General features: G+C 37.7%; 1 non-coding gene across 1 annotated transcript; it reads left to right on the top strand.

The window, feature by feature from the left end:
• The first annotated feature begins 1,504 nt into the window (after nt 1–1,504).
• LOC121212830 (small nucleolar RNA R71) lies at nt 1,505–1,610 on the top strand. Its single transcript, XR_005908204.1, has one exon. It is a non-coding gene; the product is annotated as a small nucleolar RNA R71 (small nucleolar RNA).
• The last annotated feature ends 6,624 nt before the right edge of the window (nt 1,611–8,234 follow it).

The raw sequence follows: 8,234 nt of genomic DNA on the forward strand, positions 1-8,234 counted from the left end.
CTTGTATGGTAATACTCCTTAACCCTCCAGCGACGGGTACAGGTTAGGGGTGTTACACTCTAAGTACCAATTTACCATCACCCACATCAATTACAGCTCTGGCAGTGGCTAAGAATGGTCGATCTAAGATTAAAAGCACATCAACATCTTCATCCATATCAAGCACAATGAAGTCAACAGGGAATATAAATTTATCTACTTTTACAAGTACGTCCTCTATAATTCCCCTGGGATATTTAACAGATCTATCAACTAATGGAATACTCATCCTAGTGGGTTTAGGCTCCCCAAGACCAAGTTGTTTAAACATTTTATATGGCATCAAATTAATGCAGGCGCCTAAATCAGCTAGCGCTTTATCAACATTCAAACTACCAATTAAGCAGGGAATAGTAAAACTTCCTGGATCTTTCAATTTGGTTGGTAGTTTATTTTGTAGTATGGCTGAGCACTTCTCATTAAGCTCCACTGTAGATAAGTCTTAAAACTTCCTTTTGTTTGTTAGAGGCTCCGTTAAAAATTTTACATATGTAGGCATCTGCGATATAGCTTCAACAAAAGGTAAGTTAATATGCAGTTGTTTAAAAAGTTTAAGAAATTTTCCAAATAGTGCATCCTTGTGGTCTTTCTTCAACTTTGCTGGGTACAGGATTGGTGGTTTATATTCTTTTGGCATTAGATTGTCACTGTTTTCTGGTTCGACCTCCTTTATGTCAGCTTCTTGTGGTGTTTTCTTTTCAGATTCAGCTAACACTTTCCCACTCCTTAGTGTAACTTCTTTCACATGCTCTTTTGGGTTGGTTTCAGTGTTACTCGGTAGTCTACCTTGTGGTCGTTCAGATATCAATTTAGCGAGCTGACCTATCTGAGTTTCGAGCCCTTGGATCGATGCTTGTTGATTTTTAAGTGTTGTCTCGGTATTCTAAAAATGAGTTTTTGACACTGAGATGAATTTTGTTAGCATCTCCTCAAGGTTTAGCTTTTTCTCTTATTGGTAGGGTGGTTGTTGGAAGCCTGGAGGTGGTGGTCTCTGATTCCCTTGGCCTCCCCATGAGAGATTTGGGCGGTTCCTCCAACCTGTATTATAAGTATTACTATAAAGATTATTTTGAGATCGAGGATTATTACCCATGTAATTTAACTGCTCGTTCTCTATATGGTGGTCATAGGGTGGGTATTATGAATTGCTTGATCCACCTCTACTTGCTTCGCACTGTATTACTGGGTAAACCTGTGAAGAACCAAGAAAATCGTCAATTTTTTTATTCAAAAGTTCTACCTAATTAGAGAGCATGATGACTGAATCGACGTTAAAAACACCTGCTATTTTCGTTGGCTTTTTCCTCATGATTTGCCACTAATATTTAGTGACATTTCTTCTATAAAGTCATAAGCATCCTCAGGTGTCTTATTATTGATAGTTCCACCAGCGGCTGCGTCAATCATCTGCCGAGTCGAAGGGTTCAGGCCATTATGAAACGTTTGAACCTGTAGCCAGAGTGGTAACCCATGATGATGGCATCTTCGCAAAAAGTCCTTGTATCTCTCCCATGCATTGTAAAGTGTTTCTAAATCCATATGCACAAAAGAGGAGATATCATTATGTAATTTGGCTGTTTTAGCCGGAGGAAAATATTTCAATAAAAACTTTTTGGTTATTTGTTCCAAAGTAGTGATTGATCCTCATGGTAATGAGTTGAACCATTGTTTAGTCTTATTCCTCAACGAAAAAGGGAATAACTAAAGGCGAATGGCGTCATCAGAAATGCCATTAATTTTAAATGTATCACATAGTTCCAAAAAGTTTGCCAGGTGAGTGTTGGGATCTTCGTCCTGCAAACCATCAAACTGAACAAATTGTTGTATCATTTGAATTATGTTAGGTTTCAGTTCAAAAGTATTTGCAGCAACAGCAGGCCTAACTATGCTCGATTCAGTTCCTGTTAAAGAAGGTTTATCATAATCATACATAGTACGTGGAGCAGGATTCTGATTAGCAGCAATCGTAGGAGGTAGCAAATTTTCTTGGTTTTCAACCATCTCCTCGGTTGTGGTTGAAGTATCGTCCTCTTGCTCTTCCTCTGTGTATCGTAAGTTTTGCCTTATTTCTCTTTGATTTTTGCAAACCGTGCGGTCGATATCACCGTCAAAAAGTAGTGGTCCTGACGAGTTTGTTCTGGTCATAAACTAGAAAAAACCTGTAAGAAGAAAATAAATGAAAAATTAGAAATGAAAATAAAAATTTAAATTGCAATAAAAGTAAAATAGAGTGTTCCTAATATCCTAGTTCCCCGACAACAGCGCCAAAAAGTAAAATACGTGATATTCACGACAGGTTTTAAATATTTATAATTAATCGTTCTTGAAACTAACTATTATCACGATGAAGGCAAGTGTACCTATCGAACAGTAGTATAGCTTTAGCAAGACTGGATTGTCGAACCCAAAGGAACCAAGAGTACTAGTAATTACTTTCTTTTTATTAACTAGCCTAAAAATTAAGGGATTTGTTTATCTGAATTAACTAACTAAACTAAGAGTGCACAGAGAGAAATTGGGGAAAAGCTTTTGGGAAAATTAGATTGATTAAAACAATACCCAAGGAAAAATCCACCAAGACTTCACTTGTTATTTGACTCTGAACCAGATGATTTATTCATTTGACTTAATCCCTAGAAATCCCTAAGTTATATTATTATCTCTCGAGACTAATAACGTCTAACCCTAAGTTGATTAATTGAAATCTCTTTCTAATTAACACCTAGTGTTGCATTAACTCGATTTATGGATCCCCTTATTAGGTTTCACCCTAATCTGGCAAAATCTTATCACCCTATCTCTAGGCGTGCAATCAACTCCACTTAATTATGACAAATTTACTCTTAGACAGGGTCTATTCCTCCTCTGAATAAGAGCATTAACTCGAATCAATATCCTGGAATATTAAAACAAGAATTAAGAACACATAATTAAGAACAAGTCAAATATTTATCATACAATTCAGATAATAATAACAAGATCCTTCTTAGGTTTCATTCCCTTTAGGTATTGAAGGGGTTTAGTTCATAATTATAGAAGAAAACATCTCAGAAGAATAATGAATACAAAATATAAAGAAAACCCAAAACCCCTGAATGAAAATTGAAGGGAGATCTTCAGTTTTGATGATGAATCTGGCTTCTGAGATGTAGCAATCGGCTTTTCTTGAGTAATTCCTTGCCTCCTATTCTACGTCCCCCTTCCTAAGTGCCTCCTTAGGTGTTCAATTAGCCTTTAGAATGCCTAAGAGCCCTCAAAATTGGCTTTTTCCAAATAGGGTTATACTTGGGCTTGGCAAGGACACGTTCGTGTGACATGCCCGTGTGCGATTACTCCAGCCCGTGGTCAAGGCTGTTGAATAGGCACGGGCGTGTAGTCAACCCGTGTAAGTCGTGCTTCGATCCTGCCAAAGAGACACAACAATGTGACACGCCCGTGTGAGGAAGTCTAGGCCGTGTTGATTTCCCATGTGGGTCTATTTTCTCCATTTTCGATCCTTTTCTCGTTCTTTTTACTCTCTGATGCTCACCTAAGTATAAAACATGAAATTAAAGAGTTAGGAGCATCGAATTCACCAAATCTAAGGAGAAATCATCCATAAATGTGTTCAGCATGGGATAAAAATATATACAAAATACGGTTTATCAAAGGGTCACACGCCCGTGTGAATAGGCCGTATACCTCACATGGTCACCAGACACGCCCATGTCACAAATCGTGTGAAAACAGGGCATACATACTGACTTATACCACACGGTCAAGGACACGCCTATGTGCCATGACCATGGGAAAACTAGGGAGGTTACTGACTTGGGTCACACGGCCAACCACACGCCTATGTGCCAGCCCGTGTGCCATACAAGACCAGTAGACATGCCCGTGTGTCTAGGCTGTGTCAAAACTGTAGGGTATACTTGCCTTAATTCGAAACGGTACCCTAAGGGACACACAGTTATGTAACATGACCGTGTGTCACACACGGCTAAGACACACGCCCGTGTCTCTACCCGTATAGACAAAAATAGGTCATTTGTAAAGCCAATTTGTCACCATTTTTCTCATGCACACCGAGCCATCAAAAATGCTATCATTTCAATACATATATGGGCAGCCAAAACATGATAAATCACACATATATCATGCCATCTATCATCAACCATTTCAACTACTCAATTCCATAATAAAAAATATACCAAATCAATATACCAAAATCATCCATCTCACATAACTTTGTAATATATTTTCATCACCTTTCTTGTAACATCTCGAATTAGGGTCTAGTCGAAACAGTGGTTTTGAGACCACAAATCTAAAATAGAAATAATTATTTTATGATTTTTTGATAGTCTGTGATATGAATGCTTGTTTGTGTGAAATTTCCATGAAGAAATTCTATGCTTAAAGTGTCCAATTTGAAGTTAGAGACTAGATTGAATAAGTTGCAAAATATGTGTTCTAGAAGCTTCAAGCATGAAATTACATTGGATTATAAATTAGAAGGTCTTAAATAGCAATTTGACCAATTTCTATAATTTTGGACAAAAATGGGCATGAATAGGAAAATTTTGAAAGAAAGGCTTAAAGGGCATTTTTTTATTTGGTTAATAAAAGAATAAAATGGGAAAATCAAGTCAAAAATGGTGTCCATCTTCTCCAAAGGGTGCCGAAATTTCCAAGAGCCATAGCTAGGGTTTTGTTCAACTTTTCAAACTTGATTGTAAGTGCTCCTAAGCCCTATTTTTTATGCTCTTTGCATTTTTTAAGTCCTTGAAGCATGATCTATCCTTTTCTAGCCATATTTTGTGACATGGACCATGTGTGAAACTTGAACCATGTGTGACATGTTTGTGTTTTGATGTTTAACATAAGAATATGAAAGTTTGATGTGTGTTAACATCTTTTACGGAGTGATTTTTGATAGAAATGCCTGAAAATGACTTATTTGTAAAAGGTATAAAAGTGGGTGGTAAAAATGTGAAATAAAGGAAAATGTTGGCTGATATAAGCATGGTATAGGGTCGGTTAGGCTTAGGTAACCAAGAAAATGCATGCATTTCATTTTACGAGCCTAGAGACTAAAGTATAAATAAGTAAAAAATTAGGGGTAAAAAGGTAATTTTACCAAAATATGTATTATTGATCGATTTGAACAATGTATGTATTAAATGAGTTAAATTTGACATTATAGATCAAGAAAAACGTGATACGGGTCTTAATCGGGGGGAAAACAATAGTTACGAGGATTAGGCTCGTTTCTATCATTTTGTACCGAGGTAAGTTCATTTACAAATTATGCAACATGTACCATACATTAAATACTTTAATATTGCATGTATGGTAAGTATATGTATGATTAATGTGATGTTGTACCATGTGTTGATGCTTAAATTTCATTATAAATTATTGCTTTAATTCTCCCATGTGTATGTGATTGGTGCTATGGATATTGAAACAGACATTACGAGCAAGTTCGAATGAAGTATCAAAGAATCCCCTTTGAACCTTAGGAATAGTTTAGGATACAAGTGACATGTCACTAGGAATTATGTGATCTGAACTCATGAGTTGTGGTCTGAGTTCATGATATATATGACACATGTTTTGGCATTCCGGGTACTGGTCTTGTATGTCTACCAGTGGCTGGGTAGTCCAGCATGTGTTACGGATACCCAACAGCTTGTGTGAGTAGCCCGTGTAGCTACATCATGACCGATAGCTTGTGTGAGCTAACCCGTGAGTAGATTAAAAGTGAGCAACATGTGATAGATGATATAAGGTACCGGTGGCTACATATAAGGCACTTAGGTGCAAGTTTCCAATGTATCCGATGGTATTCCAAGTGTTCAACGAGTGGTTCAAAGAGAAGATCCATGGGTAATCTTAATGAACATGTCAAAGACAAGAAAGTAAGTATTATGTGCAAGTTGGTACAGGTATGTACATAAACTCATGATAAAAGATCTCGGTATGCTATGAACATGTGGTAAGAATGTTTATGAGAAAGTTATGCTTATGAAATATGATGAAATTTATGAAACTTTGCCTTATGTTAATTGTATGATTTATGTTTCTTATTATTTGCATGTAAACTTACTAAGCTTTAAAGCTTACCCTTTTTCCTTTCCTTTCCTTTCCTTATAATGTCGCCAAGCTAGCTTAGGGATTGGAGGATATCGGAGTTTTCGGTCACACTATCAATTGGAAAATTTGGTATAGTTAGATTCAACATTTTGAATATGGCATGTATAGGGACTTGGTCTTTTTGTTAAGTGTCATATTGATTAGCCAAATGTGTTGGCTCATTATGGTGTTATAATTCAATCTATGTATGGCCATGAGAGGTGGCTCTTATTAATTATTTAGGTCCTAATTAGTTATGCATGCATGCAAATGTGTTTATGCTTGTTGTGGTTGCTTGATGGATGTATGATGACATGTGGTTGGTATGCTAAAGGTATGTGTTGATGAGGGTGATGGATGGCATGTATGTTTAATGCATGAAATATGATTAATGAGTATGACAATAAATGTGATATAATGATGAATAGATATGAAATTGGTGTGAAATGCCATATGAAAGCCTAATGGTCTAAGTATGTGATATGTTGACACTACCAAGTTATAAATTAACCATATATGTGAATGCTTGAGTAACAAAAGGTGCCTTGTTGCATGCCATGAAGATAATGTAGGTTTGTGAATACTTAAGAGTGGCAATTGGCTTGGAAAATAGCCTAGAAGTTGTCCATAAAGGTAGACACACGGGCATGTGTCTAGGTCATGTATGACACACAGTCTGCCCCATGGGCGTGTGGTTCAGCCATATGTCCCGTGCACCCTAATTAATGCAAACAGAATACCCAGTAGTAAACACACGGGCAGAGACGCAGCCATATGTCTTAGCCGTGTGGAGGACACGGCCTGCGCCCTTCGGACATGGGCGTGTGCCCATGCCGTGTGAAGTCTGCACTTAATTTTGAGAATTTAATTTGCCATACGGCCCAAGCACACAGGCGTGTGACTTGACCGTGTAACCTTAATTGTATGATGACGTCATAATCAGAGACTTACACGGGTTGAGGATACGGACATGTCCCAAGCCACACGGGCGTGTGTGACCACACGGCCTATCCACATGGGCGTGTGACTCTCTAAAACAAGAAAATTTTCTAAGTGTCAAAAAGATTCTAAAAGTTCTCGGTTTAGTCCCAAATCGCTTTCGATGTATGTTTTGGGCCTCATAAGCCCGTTTAAGGGATAATTTGCATGAAATTGAAAAGTTTTAAATTTGAACGAAATTTTTTGGCCCAATTTTGTGTGAATTTTATGTTCTAGTCCGGTAACGTCTCAAACCCTGACCCGGCGTTAGATACGGGTAAAGGGTGTTATATTTAGTAGTATCTGAGCTGTAATTTTGTCTATTCTCGAACTAACGTAGCATGTGTACAAGTCTAGCTATACATGCCATACATATATTATGATAGTGTGATGACTTCTGATGATTTAAAAATGTGTTTTCATATAGTAAATAGTCCTGATAGAGTAGTGGAGGATGATGTTGAAAGTAACGTGCCTGCTCCTGCTCAAGGAGTAGTGTTGTTTAATAGTAAACCCACAACTGTTAGTAGAGGAGAAGGAGGCAGGGAAGCCTTTCTCCATATGATGGACGTCTGGTACACGGAGTTCATTCGAACGAACCTGAACGCTCAACCTTCCCCACCCCTTCAAATCCCCAACCCGTACCCCAAGTGCCTCATGGTATGGATTTTATGAGAGTTCATAGAACCCTAGTTGACAAAATTCGAAAGCAAAGAGCAGAGGAACTTAGGGCCAATGCTGATGATGACCCTTAGAAAGTGGAATTTTGGCTTGAAAATTCTATTCGGGTATTCAATAAGCTATCATGCACACCTGAAGAGTGTTTGAAGTGTGCTATTTCCTTATTCAGAGATGCGGTATATCATTGGTGGAAGACACTAGTTTCGGTGGTTCCGAAAGAAAGGGTCACATGGGGATTCTTTCAAGATAAGTTCTGAAAGAAATACATCAATGAACGATTCATTGATCAAAAGCGTAAGGAATTTCTTGACTTGAAATAAGGTTGAATTTCAGTTATTGAGTACGAAAGAGAGTTTGTTCGGTTCAGTAAATATGCTCAGGAGTGTGTATCCTCTAAAGCTAAAATGTGTAGAAGG

Source organism: Gossypium hirsutum, chromosome A13 (assembly GCF_007990345.1).
Source record: "Gossypium hirsutum isolate 1008001.06 chromosome A13, Gossypium_hirsutum_v2.1, whole genome shotgun sequence".
Classification (NCBI taxonomy): Eukaryota; Viridiplantae; Streptophyta; class Magnoliopsida; order Malvales; family Malvaceae; genus Gossypium; species Gossypium hirsutum.